General features: G+C 37.8%; 1 long non-coding RNA gene across 1 annotated transcript; it reads right to left on the bottom strand.

The window, feature by feature from the left end:
* Positions 1-819: 819 nt before the first annotated feature.
* Positions 820-1151, bottom strand: LOC113967098. Its single transcript, XR_003534098.1, has 2 exons — positions 1070-1151; positions 820-967 (listed from the first exon to the last, which is right to left on the bottom strand). It is a non-coding gene; the product is annotated as an uncharacterized LOC113967098 (long non-coding RNA).
* Between the last annotated feature and the right edge of the window lie 13827 nt (positions 1152-14978).

Genomic DNA, 14978 nt, shown 5'->3' on the forward strand with positions numbered 1-14978 from the left:
ATGAATGAATATGGTAAGAAGAGAACAGAAACATGGGAAAAAATTATCTTCCCTCTCATTTCAAGGAAATTATAAGTAAAAGACTTTGACTGGGGGATTACAGAAATACAGACTCTTGAGCTGCTTCAGTTTAATTCCAGAGAATAACTCAAAGGAGGAAAGGTGGTACTGAAGAATGACATTAGCATCCTCACTCATTTTAAAAGGGGAGATCTGGTTCCTACAATACTTTTTGTTTGTTTTCCATTTATCTGCAGTTGATGAGGTTTTCAATTGTAATGTATTTGAATTGCCATGACTAGTTTTGGTTACATGTACAAGACTCATCTTCCCTAAACATTAAGCAGCATTAAAAATAGCTAACTAACTACACAAGTACAGTCCTGCACTGTAATTCTGGTTCACTAGAATATTCATAGACAAACACAACCAGAAAATACAATGCTGAAGTGAATTAATTAAAAATAAAATAATATTTACAGAAATTCTTCCCTATATTCATCAGCTTATTTTAATGAAAATCACTTGCATGAGGAATAGGTTACTCAACACAAGGTCATGCCTTTGTGTGCCTCACTTCGCTTGTTGTTCTACACAGCACTGTGTCGTTCTTTTCTTTTTTATGCCATACTATCTATTGCTCTACTTATGTGAAAGGTTTCTAGTTATATAGACTATTTAGAAGGCCCTACATGCTCACAGGGGCTGTTTCTTTTTCCCTGTCTTTGTTATCAAAACTAAGTCAATGGTCTTCCTGGCTCTAGATATTTAAGTTAAATAAGACCCACAGTTTAATACAGCAAAGAGCAAGCAGAAGAATGACATGGTGAGCAGTATCACTGCTTGACTTTAAATGATCCCTTTACAGTTGCTTTCATAAGAGTGGTCTTCAATAATGTGGACCAAGGTTCAGAAGTGCTTCTGCTCTTGCGTTTTTCCCTCTCCAAATGGCAAGTGGAGTATATTCCTGGGGAATAAAAAAACAAAACAAAACAAAAATGCTGGAAGAGGTTACTTACGTTCATGTACCAGAAACATTTTATCTTCCCTACTTATTTTATTCACCTACCAATACAGAGAAAATTATCTAGAAAATAAGCTCTTGTGGTCAGTATTTTTTACAATTCAGAACCCTCAAGTTCATGTTTTGAAAAGGGCAGCAGGATGCCCTAAAAGATACCTACAGTCTGATTATTGGCATCTGCATAGCCTAAAAACTTTTCCCTTTTCCCATCTGTAAAGGCAAGTTTAGAGACTGTACTGTAATTGTTACATGGACCTATGGTTTTCAGAAAATGAGATCACTTCCCAAAGCTGTACATGCTGTAATTACATCACAGTCGTATTATTGTCATCATGTTCTCAGAACGGCAAGCTCATACTATTCCAAGCAAGTACATTTTTAATCATTAAATGAAAAGCTTTTAGTTCCAAGAGCTACAGAAAAATGTATAATCTGTCAGCAAAAATGAAAGGAGAGAAAACTAGCGTTTCAAGGAGTAGTTCCATTAGTCAGCACACTAATGCACTTCACAAACCCCCACAAAACTTCACATACTGCAGAAATGCAAGTATTTCTCTGTCCTATTTTCATTCTGAAGGGCTGGAAGTAGTAAAAATTCTTCCCACAGAAAAAAACCCCACAACAAGAGCTTCTATACATATTTAAATCCAGACCAAATATCAATTTGCTATTTTTCTAAGGTTGATTGCATTGTTTACTAGTAATTCATTAAAAAGGTCAGCCATTTGGTCAATCTACTCTGCTTTCAGGCAGGAGTAACTGGAATCATTCTTACTTTTTAACTTTCATGGCCTTTCTAGAGTAGCCTCTTCCAATGTTTACATATTATTACAGCAAAGAAAAAAAATCTGTCTAACATAATTATCTTGGTTTTAAAGTCAAACTTATCCCCCAGTGATGGTGGATAAATGTATTTTTTTTATAATACCTGCACATTTTCATAGAGATCATTACCATGTCCTCTGCATCATCCTTTCTAGAGTATACAAATCCGATTTTCATTTCAAGACAAAAACTTTTCTCATGTGTCTTTAAATCTCTGATCACTTTGTTGCTCTTTTCTGATTGTTTTCTCTGAGAGAATGGTGCCCAAACCTAATTTCTAGCTGAAGCCTTGCCAAGACTGAGGAAAGAAGTAAAAATATCACTCAGAGCTGTCAATTTTCCATGAACCATTCCCAGAACGACATTTACGTTTCTTGGCAACATCTTATAAATCTTAATTCAGATTATGGCACATCTGTACTTTTCTGTATTCTTTCTTGCGTTGCTCTTCCTCCTTTTATAACTGCCCACATACCATCATCACCAACCATGGTACTTGTATATGTCATCATTAAATTTAATCAGATTTGGGAACTTTTCTCTGAGCTATGAGGATCTCCAGAATACTTGCAAATTCTACAAATATTGCGTCATTTGTCAATTGCATGGCTACGCCCTTTATTTCATTTAAGTTATTAATGAAAATATGGAATAGACCTTCAGAGAAGCTGTTTCCCTGAATGGGTCAACTGGGACAGACATACACCATCTTTTCAGTTTGACACAAAACTATCGAACACTGAACTTTGTCATCTTTTTTTCAACTTCTGGTAATTTAATCTAAACTGTGTAAAATTAACATGACAGTATACTGTTAGGGAGCTGGATTTCTAAAAACTTTACATTAAGAAAAAATATTTTTTTAATCACCTAGTCATGCATAATGCCACATTTTCAGACTTAAATCCCTGCTACCCTACATGAAAAAAATATATTAAACTGATTGGTGAATGTACCAAGTCAAATAGAAATATTTGTTTTGTCATGGTAACAAAATGCTTTGGTGGGGAACAAAGCATTCAGCTAAAACCTACAATGCAATGTTACGTAAAATTTGGAACTGAACCATCAGATCTTGAAAACACAAATTGTGAACTGTTTTGATCCTATGGGTCGGTAGGAAAATGGAGATCCTTAGGTGCCAGTTTGATACCATGATGCCAAATGTCATTGTATGAAGTACTGTCAAACAACTTGAAATTCCTGTGGGTTGGAAAAGTAAGTGTCCAGTGATAATATTTTAAAGAAAAAAGTTAAGCATATGTGGCATGTCTTGGCAAACCATGTTAACTATATCATTATGATTTAAAAGGAAAAAAGTTAATAAAAATCCAAGGAACTGTATAGCACAATCACTTTTGAATACTGAAGTAATCTCGTTAGACTGAAGACCTAAGTTCCGTAGACTTTGCACTTACCTGAAATTTATATTATAAAAAATAAAACAATATTAATTTTTAAGGTTATTAGTGCTTCTCTTACCACATAGACATTAATTTGGTCTCTGATGCACTATCAAAGTATTTGGTTGTACCATGCTACAGGAAATTATTTGGGCAAAATACAGATTTTATGAAACAAGTCCTTTGGCAGTAAAAGTTAGTCCCATTGAAAACAATTAAAATATCACTTTACAGCACGTCAAGCTGAATCCTCACCTGAATGTTGGAAATTATTCTATCTGCTTTACACATTTTTTGGAACTGAACTTTTAAGCAAATGATTTTTAATTCATCAGTTATTTGCAAAACACTTACTGGAACTTTCCAAGTTTCTTATGAGTCTGCAAAGATAATTAAGTCATCTGATAATTACTCATGGTCCCTGAATATTTTCTATATTATCATGTATGTACAGATGTATTTTAATTCCTCATCTATTTTCTTTAGACCATTAATCATTTATGTGGTTTGTGGATATTTAGATTTTTAACCCTTAAATTCTAGTTTTTGAATGTTCCAATGATAAGCTTTTCTCAGAACTACATTATATAAGGAAGAAAAACAACTACAAAGCTTAGAGTTCATAGAAGTATAGAATGGTTTGTGTTGGAAGGGCCCTTAAAGATCCTTTAGTTCCACCCCCATGCCATGGACAGGGAACCTTCCACTAGACCAGGTTATTCAAAGCCCCATTCACAACCTCGTCTCGAACACTTCTAGGGATGGGGCACCAACAGCTTCTCTGGGCAACCTGTTCCAGTGCCTCACTACCCTCACAGTAAAGAATTTCTTCCTAATATCTAATCTAAACCTACTCTCTTTCAATTTAAAACCATCCCCCCTTGTTCTATCACTACATGCCCTTGTAAGGAAGTCTCTCTCCATCTATCTTGTAGATAGACAGTTACACACTACAACTGTATGTAGGTTAACGTCACCTAGATAAAAAAAAATGAAGCACAAACAGCATAAAAATAGAAAAATTCCAACTAAATTTGAGCTCCAGTCTCAAAGTTTTAATGATAATTAAAGACTAGACTAGTTCCCTTATTTGGTTAATAAAAAATTGTAAACTTACAGATTTGATGTTCCAGACAAGGTAGAGTTGGTAAAATGGAACTTGGCTCAAAGAATTAATCATAACATTTCTTTTACTTAAATCTAATCTCCATTGTCTCAGTTAGTCCATATGTACATATAGATAGACAGATAGATAGATAGACAGATAGATAGATATGGATATACAGATATATAGATATGTTCTCACTAGCATACCATGCATACATTTCACACTCATTTTTTTCAACACTAACCATGGATGAACATCATATGTTTGAAGAGTACCTCTATGGGTTTGGGAAAATAAGAAGTTTCTGTCCCAGAACTCCACCTCTTACTCTACTTTCTGGCAGCTCTCTGGATATTTGTAATTAAAAACAATTATATATATAAGTCTCTTTCTAACTCTCCTATTTTTACTTTGTTTCATTTTTATTTCATGCTTTCCAAGACAGAGCAATGAAATAGATGAAATGTAAGCCTAGTGTTTGCCAATATGCCTGTGGGATAGGTTTGTCCAGTTCCCATAAAAAATTAATGAGAACTAGGTGTTCAAATCTGTTAGGTTCCCTTGAAATTTAAACCTGAAAGTATGAGTACTATTTAGAAGCCTCTCTCAAGCTAAAAGTTTAAGCATAATTCTTCTTCAGTTATGCATGAGCAAGAACATATGCATAGGATTTTTACTGGAAGATTCCTTAATGATGCAGAAATACTGTATAGCCAGTTCTTTTGGTTTTATGGAGTGTCTCTCAACGCAGAAGTTAGAAGAAAATAAAATTGTGAAGACCAGAAAATTCCAGGCAGAGGAAAGATATAAAAACTTGTATGTCTTAGATTAAGGAAGATTTTATATACATATATATATAAATAGTGGCTGTCTTGGAGAAAGATAATATAAAATATTACAAAGACCAGGGCTGTGTTTGTGCTCTCACACTGCATAGAGCAGAATTGGGGTGAAAGGGGGTGTGGGCAGGTGGGGTGTGTTGCAAAAATCTTCAGTAGTTTTTGTGTGACTTTTCTACGCCTGAGCTGTACAGGTCACATCAAACTGAACCAGTAAGACTTCATAAAACTCTACACCATAATCTAACTACTTTATATATGCTCCTCCCAGAATACAGATATAAAACTGGACTGCTTTTCTAACTTTCTTGCCAGTGTCACTGTCACCATGTATAGCCATGTATAAAGAGACTTTTCAAAGTTAATAACCTTCAGTTGTGCCTCACCATTTTCTAGGATCATAGAATGTCCTGGGTTGGAAGGGACCTTAAAGATCATCTAGTTCCAGCTTTCCTGATCTTCCCATATTTGTGCTTTACCTGTGTGCACTAGAAATACAATGCATTTAAATGTATTTTAGTAGCTCTACACACAGCTACTCATGGCTAGGCTTTGCGAACAAAGATTAAGGAAGGCTCTATCCACATTTATTACAGGCATGCTGATGGCTAATGAGGCCAATACGAGATAGACATATCTGATTGCAAAAGGCACAGCAGAAAGACTCCTTGGATGGTATATTCCGCAAGGCACGGTTCTTTCTGCGTTGTCTTTTCTCCTCAAGAGTGATCCTGCATGCGTTCTCAAAGGAGACAGCTGTGTTATAGATGGTGTGTCTCCAGGCCTCCCGATTGGAGGCCAGAGTAGACCAGTTATGGTGGTCAATATGGCCAAGGCTGAGATGTTGTTTCAGGGAGTCCTTGTATCTTTTCTTCGGGGCTCCTCTCTTGCGGTAGCCGGTGGCAAGTTCACCATAAAGCAGGATCTTAGGGAGGCGGTGGTCTTTCATCCTTGAGACGTGCCCTGCCCATCACAGCTGTGTTCTCAGCAACATGGCCTCAATACTTGTGACTGCTGCTTGTTCTAGAACAGATGTTTTGGTCACATAATCTGACCAGTGGATGTTTAGGATTGTAGGGAGGCAGTGTTGATGGAAGTGCTCTAGGAGACGCAGGTGGTGGTGGTAGATGACCCATGATTCGGAACCATATAAGAGAGTAGACAGCACTATGGCTCTGTAAACACTAATCTTGGTACTTTTCTTCAAGTGTTTATTACGCCATACTCTTTTATGAAGCTTTCCAAAAGCACTATATGCCTTTGCTAACCTATTGTCTATCTCCCCGTCAATCTTACTGTCTGAGGAGATGAGGCTGCCTAGGTAATTAAACTGCTGGACTGATTTGAGTTCTGATTGGCCAATGGTGATGTGGGGATGATGGGGGACTTCCTGAGGTGCAGGTTGATGGAGAACTTCTGTCTTCTTTAAGCTGACTTCCAGCCCAAAGAGCTCAGCAGCATCTGCAAAGCAGGATGTTAAATGCTGCAGAGCTGCTTCTGTGTGGGCGACAAGGGCGGCGTCATCAGCATAAAGCAGCTCTCGGACAAGATGGTTTAAGGTCTTGGTGTGGGCCTTCAGTCGCCTTAGGTTGAAAAGGCTTCCATCAGTACGGTATCGAATGTAGATACCGTCCTGATCATTGAGGTCTGCCATGGCCCTTTGGAGCATCATGCTGAAAAAGACTGTGAATAGGGTAGGAGCGAGAACGCACCCTTGTTTCATGCCCTTCTTTATTAGAAAGGGCTCAGAAAGTGTGTTGCCATATCTGACTTGGCCGTGCTGATCCTCATGAAGTGAGATGATCATTTTAAGGAACTTGGGGGGACAACCTAAATGTTCCAAAATTTGCCATAGACCTTTTCTGCTCACAGTATCGAAAGCCTTGGTGAGGTCGACAAAGGTTACATAGAGACCTTTGTTCTGTTCCCTACACTTCTCTTGCAGTTGTCTGAGAAAAAATACTATGTCTGTGGTACTCCTGTTGGCTCTGAAACCACACTGACTTTCAGGTAGAATTTCTTCTGCTATAGCGGGTATTAGTCTGTTCGGGAGTATTCTTGCAAGGATTTTGCCAGCAATGGAGAGCAGAGTAGTACCACGGTAATTTGAGCAATCTGATTTAATACCTTTCTTCTTATACAGAGTGATGATAACTGCATCACACACAGCTACAATATCATCATATAGTATGGCCAGTCTTTGCGAACGAAGATTTTGGGAAAGGTCTTTTACCTTTCGAGCCTGCGCAATGGATTTTTTAGGTGAGACACAGCGTGCGCTGAACCGAGCCCACCCTTTAATCCTAAGGTTCATCTGCCGGGGCCAAGCGAGCTTGGACAATGGCAGTGAGGTCCTCAGGACGTAGGTTTGTTTAGAGTGACCTTCTCTTAGATGGATGGGCATACAGGGCTGACGAGCTCCATCTGCCCGGGGGAGTATCCCTGACCGGGAATCAAACCCGGGCTGCGGTGGTAAGAGCACCGCATCCTAACCACTAGACCACCAGGGGTCCCCAATATCATCATATATACAATACCTAACAGACAGGTTTGAAATGTACCTCTTTGCATGAGGTCATCCCCACCAGAAATGTTTTATATTGTGGTAGACCATCAGATTATAACAACAATCTTCCCAACAATCACAACTACACCAGCACTTTCATCTTTTGCCACATATTTTATGCTAATTATTTAAATTTCTGTTGCTAAGGTCATGACTACACTGGAATAGCAAAGAATAGCCAGAGTGGACATGAAATTTGACTGATGAAAAAAGCTAACAGGGTAAAATTTGTTTTAAGCTCAATTACTTTAAAATCATTCCCTATCCTCTCCTTCCAGAACAATATAAATTAAAAACCACCTGTAAGAGTAAGAAGAGAGTGTTCACATTGCTCTAATTGGGAAGTAAACCATGTTAAAAACAGAGGAACTGAACATTCTTTAGTTAGAGGAGTCTGGGCAGAGGAAAACTGAGTCAGGTCCAAAGTGACATTTCCCAAAGATATGAAAAACCATCTATACGGTGTGACCAGATCGTGTGAGTGTGCAATGCATTTTCAGATAGCATAGCCCTATTCTGAATTGATTTTCTGAATCTTTTCTTCCCTTCACCTTTCCAGCCTTTTTCACCTTGGGATATGTGGGACTATAAAAACTCACCCACACTCTAATATTCTTACATTTAAAAGCTACATTTTTAAAACTATTAAATGTTGTTTATTAGGCCATCGGCATTCAAGATAAAAAGTTGAAATTGCTAATGGAACCTTAATCTTAGTCTCATAAGAATGTGCATTGTTTTATAGTCCTCTTTGACCTTACCACTACTTCCCAAATCACAAAAAATTAATCAAATATAGCAAAAGGATGTTAAAATAATCCTAACATGGAAGGTTGCCAATAAAAGGGGAAAACAAACAGGCTGTAGTTAGAGGAATACAGACACAAAGAAACTGAAACACCTCTGTGTGTGATATTCCCTCTCTCAATTGAATAACTATTTCTATTGGATAGTTATCTGACACTTTGGGTGCATTTATATTGCACAGTGGAGTAATATAAAAGCTTAACCTTAAGAAACCTCTTCTTTCTTGCAGGCTGCCCTCTTCAGATCTGTTTTCAAGCATGCCCTTTTAAAACGTATTTTCTGTTGTTAACACTGCTCTCTCTTTACAAGCAGTGTGCATTTTTTCTTCTCTAAACCCTTCTCTCAGCCCTTCTTGATCAAAAATCTCATATATGCATGGTATATAGTAAAATGATCTTAAGAAGTCATATGTGTCCAATGGTTTTGAGAGGAGTAACTTCAGTTCTTGGGCTACCAAAGAAACAAAACTGCTTTTTAGAACCTAAACTTTAATTCATGCAGAAATAAAAAAGTAAAGAAATTATGCTGTCATAGTAAAGATATCCTTGAATGTATATGTCAAGTATAATAATTGTTTCCTGAGACTGCAGAAAAATAACTTTAAGAGGTGCAGTGATTTCCTTAGTGACACTGGTAATTAACTCTGAAACTCACCAATTATATTTACATGCTAACATTCCTAGCCGTTTTAATGCTACTCATTTTCCCAGATGCATCCAATCATCTATGAAATTCCAGTCTTGGTTTTACTCTTGCCCAACACAATGCTATTTCTCCCAAACTCCAATTGCCAAGACTTATCTTCCCCCAGGTAACACTTCCAATGTTCATTTGTGCTGTAAACATATGGAAAGAAAATGTACTTGGATGGTGTGTTGAAAGCTGAAAAGAGACAATATAAAATTAATTTTTGTGGATAATGAAAAAGTGACACAGGTTCTAAGTACCATTAATTTGGAGAGGTTAATTAATAGAAAATTTAAAAAAGGCCTATTTTGACCATCTTGATGTGGAATTTCTAGCCAGGTTTGAGCAACACAAAGCTGAGGATAATTACCTTTCATTTAAGATTATAATTGATATAGAGCTACGAAGTTCTTTGCATTTTCGTTATAAAAACCACGTAGTAACTAGATCTTTACAAACCTTTATAAGCTAGTATTTATGACAGACACCTCTTTGTATCATTCTTGACCAAACCCTTTAACATTTTTAAGAGCACTTGGTTACTTTTTGAGCCAGTGTAATCTCTCAGAACTCCTCATGTCTTCCTCCTCAAATCTGTCAGAATCACCTAACACTACTCCGTGTTATTTTTTCTGTTTCAGGTATTGTGTTTTCTCCTAGCTGCTAATATCAATCTTAAATGCAGGGTACCTTGTAAAAATGAAGAAGATAATATTCAACACAAGTGGTTAAGCTTTTACAACAATCACCGGACTGCTGTTCTGACACTACTGTAAACTCAGTGAATAATCACCAGACAGTCCAAAGGACAGCGGGACTCCTCATAAGCCTTTGGCTGTAAAGAATCCTCTAGTTTGAGATATATATGTTGGGAAGTTGCTGATGGACTTGATATTTAAATGGACCTTTCTTGCCCTGCAAGAAAGCCAGAAATCAGAAAGCATGGAGAGAATGCACCAAGAGTGGGAGAGAAACAAGTAGCATGGAAATTGTCATAAAGTAGAGAAAATATAGTTTTGTGTGAACAGTTACACAGATTAAATAAGCAAGGACTTGACTGCTTCACTGCATCTTTTTTAATCTCTTCTTCACTAACCCAATAATAACTCATATTCCTAAAAGTGTTACTATCAAGCAAAAAAAAAATTTTTTTGTTATTATTGTATAGTTCTTGATGTTTTTCTTCCAGGGGCCATTTCTCTTTCTTACTCTATGTTCTTTTACTTTAAATGTATTTATCTCAGCCTTCAGCTATAGAATTATATGTTCTGTACCTATTTCTCCTGACCACTTCTCCTGCCTCCATGAGAGTAGGAGATACCTGCTGTACTTGATGAAATGGGTGTTGTCACCACAGAAACAAAAATAACCAAAAGCCTGACAAATGCCTCATGGAAGAGATTTTACCCTCAAAATAACTCCCTGGGACAGAGAAATTATCTTGCAGACTAGGAAATGATGCTTGGGTTAGACTAACTTGATTCGTAACTTATTGAACAAGTAACAGAGTAACCGAACCTGAGTTGTCTCTGCTTCGTGAAGAGAGTTGGACATGATGACTTAAAGTCTCATTGAACCTAAATTATTCTATGATATTATGGCTCTATGAATTAGAAATTTAATTTAGAACTTCCTTTAAAAAAAAAAAAAAAATTACACTTTCTTCCTCTCTGACTTCACTGGCTCTTCATCAAAAATGGCAGCCAAACATGACCCAAAATATTCTGAAATATTACTGATTTTTATGACTCTAGGCATTTTCCTTGTGATCCTTCAACCACTATGTGTGAGGTTGTACACTGTCATTTCTTGTTATCTTTACTTACGTTCTTCATAAAGCCATTGTTGCAGCTGTAAGACAACACAGTAAAGTGCACTGACAGTATAAGTCAATTGTGTTTCCTGACAGGATAACCTTATACCTACAGTGAACCTGGGGTAAATAGATACCTGAACACAGGCAATAATGAGCGTGATCCTGACAGGAGTATATATCCAATGTAATAACCCCTCCTACACTGTTAAACTTGTTCTTTGCCTTCTATCCTATAGGATCTTTCAAACAGTCAAAAAAAATTCATATGGATACATCTATGAAAGTCTCATTCCATGAGTAAAAGGTAAGGTGTTTTTCAACCCAAAACTGAATATAATGGAGATATTTGATATCTACCTTCAATCTCTGCTGTTTGCTATATCTTGTAATGAAGCTTCCTTCAAAATTCTAGCTGATACTATCAGCAGATAAGCAACACAAAATGCAGAAAGGAAAACATGTAATATTTTGATTTTTTTTTATTTATCATATGAATTTCTATTCATAATTGATATAGAAAACAGTGGAAGATGTTTGCCCCATGTTCAAAGCTGGACATGGGAATGTATCATGTCTATGTCTGATTCTGGTATTCATCCGTTGCAAACCTGTGACTATAGTCATCCATAAAAGATATATTCTAAAGTCTAAGAAACTCAGATGGTAAACATGCTGCTTGGGAGTACAGGAGAGAGATCTCTTCATGCCTTTTTTAAAAGGCTAGAAGTTTTACAATTGAGACTTTCAACTTCAGTTTTTGAATTTTTCTTCCCTAAAAACCTGCTCACTGCTTGTTAAATACTGCTGGTAACTGCCATAGGCAAGAATATAAAAATCATATTGGTATTTGATAAAGATAAAATTCTGCAAAAGCCTTATAAAGTATATGACTTGAATCATTTAAGCACTTCAACAAACAGTTCCAATTTCTTTCCAATTTCATTTTTCTGCTTCCTTCCTTCTTTACTTGTTTACTTACCCTTTCATCTTTGCTGCTTGTTCTGTCTTTTCTTTAATCTCTATTATAATCCCATACACACATAAGTACAAACAGTGCTCTGTATTGAGATTTAAATTCTTTTCTATTTTCTTCTACCTTCCTACATGTCCCATAAGGCTCTGACCCTACTCTTGTATGTTTCTGTCCACAGCTTACTCATAAATATTCAAAGCCCTTTCCCATGATTGTTGGCATTTTTTTACTCACACAAGCATTCCTGAATGATATTTTTTGCTTCAAAATCTTCTCTGTCCTTCATACGCCTTGTCTCTTCCATTGGCACTCATATTCACACATTGCTACTCTCTTTCCTTATCAACCTCTTTCTTTAGCTCTGTGATCTCTTTCTCTGTTCCTGAAACACTCTTAAGAAATATTCAGGTGCCTTCCTTGTCCACCTTTCTATTCACACCATTGCTTTTCTTCTTTCTTCTTCAAATGTATACAGTGTAAAGGAAGGAGGTAGCTGTATTTATGGCCCTGTGCTTTTCATAATAAATAGCCACAGCAGTCCTGGCAGGGCAGACAAATGAAATTCCAGTTACAGTAACTTATTTATTTCCATTTCCGTTTCAATTTCTGGGTATTACATTGATGGCAGACTCTACAAAATAGACCAGGAAAAATAGAGCTAATGCTCACTAAGGGCACAAACAAGAAGGAGGTCCCTTTGGAAAAGAAAAAGGGACAGTATAAAATTAATGAGTTAGTGTTTTTTTTATACCAGTTACAGTGATTAATTCACAGAGTAATAAAAGGGAAAAAATTACTGAATTACTTTTGCTAGAAGCAAAAGTTTACTAGATTTCATAATACAATCCACTGCCCTAAGAACAGACAAAGGTTAACTACAATGATCTTGGCTATCAAACCTATATATGGAAGATTCCACACTTCCACTAGGTATCTTGTTCCAAATGCTAAATTTGGAACATTATTTTTCTGGTACATATAAATATACATATTCCAATACATAAACCTTAATGTTTTAGAAAGTTTTATCTAATATTGAATGTGAACTTTATGAACAATTTAGATGATTCATTTTTTCCTTTTTTTTTCCCAGAAAGAATAAAATATTTCTGTCTATTTCACAAGAACACTTACCATATAAAGAGACCATTTACCTTCTATCTTCTCAGACTAAATGGAATTCTTTCAACTTTTACACATACCTCTTACTTTATATTTTAATATTTTGTTATTTTCCTCTGGACTGTCCTCCGTTTGAAAGGTCCAAACACAGCTGGCTTTGTCAATCCCTAGTAGAAAAATAATTAGTCCTGTCAGATGTACTGCACACCTATTAATACACTCCACAAATGAGGCTGTTTTGTCTTTTTTCTTTAACAGTAGAACGTTGCTGACTCATATTTACTTTATAGTCCATTACAGCCCCCAGATTCTTTTCTGAAGTGCTGTTGTTTTACTGGTATTCTTTTGATTTTATGTTTGATTTTTCTTCCCAAATGTAATTTGCATTTGTCAATATTAAGTTTCGTTCTGATTGTTCCAAGACATTTCTTTAATTTGTGCTTAATTATTAATTTCTTTAATTTGACTTTTGATATTGGCCACCAAAATGCAAACAGGTCATTTTAGCTCGCTGACAGCTCTATATTTCATAATTTCATAACTCACATCACTAACAATCTGAAGAACAGAAAATGCCTTTAGATCAAGCAGTTAACATGGAAAAAAAGTATATTACATAAGGAATTTTGCTTAAACACTGTTCCTTTTGGTTAGGCAGATCATGACTTCTTCAGATAACTAACTGCCTTACTCTTAAGATATCAAATGCTGGAGAATGCAACACATTCCTACATCCTGCTACTAGGTGTTGTCAGAACTGCATACATCTAGTCTGCATGTCTTTTAATTCCGGCCATTGACGTCAACTATCAGAGTAAGGAAATTTCATCTGTCAGGTGAAATTCCAGGTGAATTTCCTTCCAGGTTTTGCCACATCATGATTAAGCATCTTTGCATCATTTTTGATAACTGAACAAATGAAAAAAAAAACCAAACAATTTTTTTTAAATGCCTTTTTTTTTTTTTTTTTAATCTGCAAACTTGGGGTTGGTTTTTACATTTCCCCCCCCTTTTTTTCCCCAAAATACATTACTGCAGTATCTTGTTCCACTGATTTTATGGATCATCTCACCTTCCTTTCACTGGATGACATACCAAGGGGCTGCATAAAATGGCCTATCACCATAAGATCATTGCAAGAGTAGTTTATCTGCCGTAACCACAAGGCATTTTGAACGTGACAATATCCAGCCTGAAGTTTGTCTGTGCTATAGTATTTCACACATTGTTTTCCCTCACGTGTATGAGCACATATTTGGACGCGCTACATAGATTTCCAACCAGCCCACGGAGCGCTCAGGGCAGCGCGGCACCGCGGGAAACGCACCGCGCGGCCGCTCCCGCGCCCGCACCCGGTGGGAGCCGCGAGAGGCTCGGGGCATTCGCTTCGCCCGGGCGCCTCCCCGTGAGGAGGGCGGGGAGGCTCCGACACTTTGTGCGGCTGCCGGGGGACGTGCCTGTGGGGAAAGGCCGCGCGGTGATCCCGGGCGGCCGCTCTCCCGCAGCCGCTCCCACATGAACCACGCCGAGGCCCGGCCACCGCGGCCGCGCTGCAGCGGCTCGGCGGGGCCGCCTGGTGGGGCCGTCGCCTTTGAGCCGCCCACGGGGCGGGGCCCTGTAGGTTTCGGCTGAACATTCTGGAGTGGAGGGGAGCGGCGGGCGAGGAGAGGCAGGGGAGGGAGCGGAGCCGGGCCGAACCGAGCCGGGCCGAACCGAGCCGGGCCGGGCCGGGCCGGCCTTCCCCGGGAGGAGGCGGAGGCTGAGGGGGAGGAGGCAAGAGAGGAGGAGGAGAAGAAGGAGGAGGAGGT

The sequence above is a fragment of the Neopelma chrysocephalum genome, unplaced genomic scaffold (genome assembly GCF_003984885.1).
Source record: "Neopelma chrysocephalum unplaced genomic scaffold, ASM398488v2 Primary Assembly neopelma1_22, whole genome shotgun sequence".
Lineage (NCBI taxonomy): Eukaryota > Metazoa > Chordata > Aves > Passeriformes > Pipridae > Neopelma > Neopelma chrysocephalum.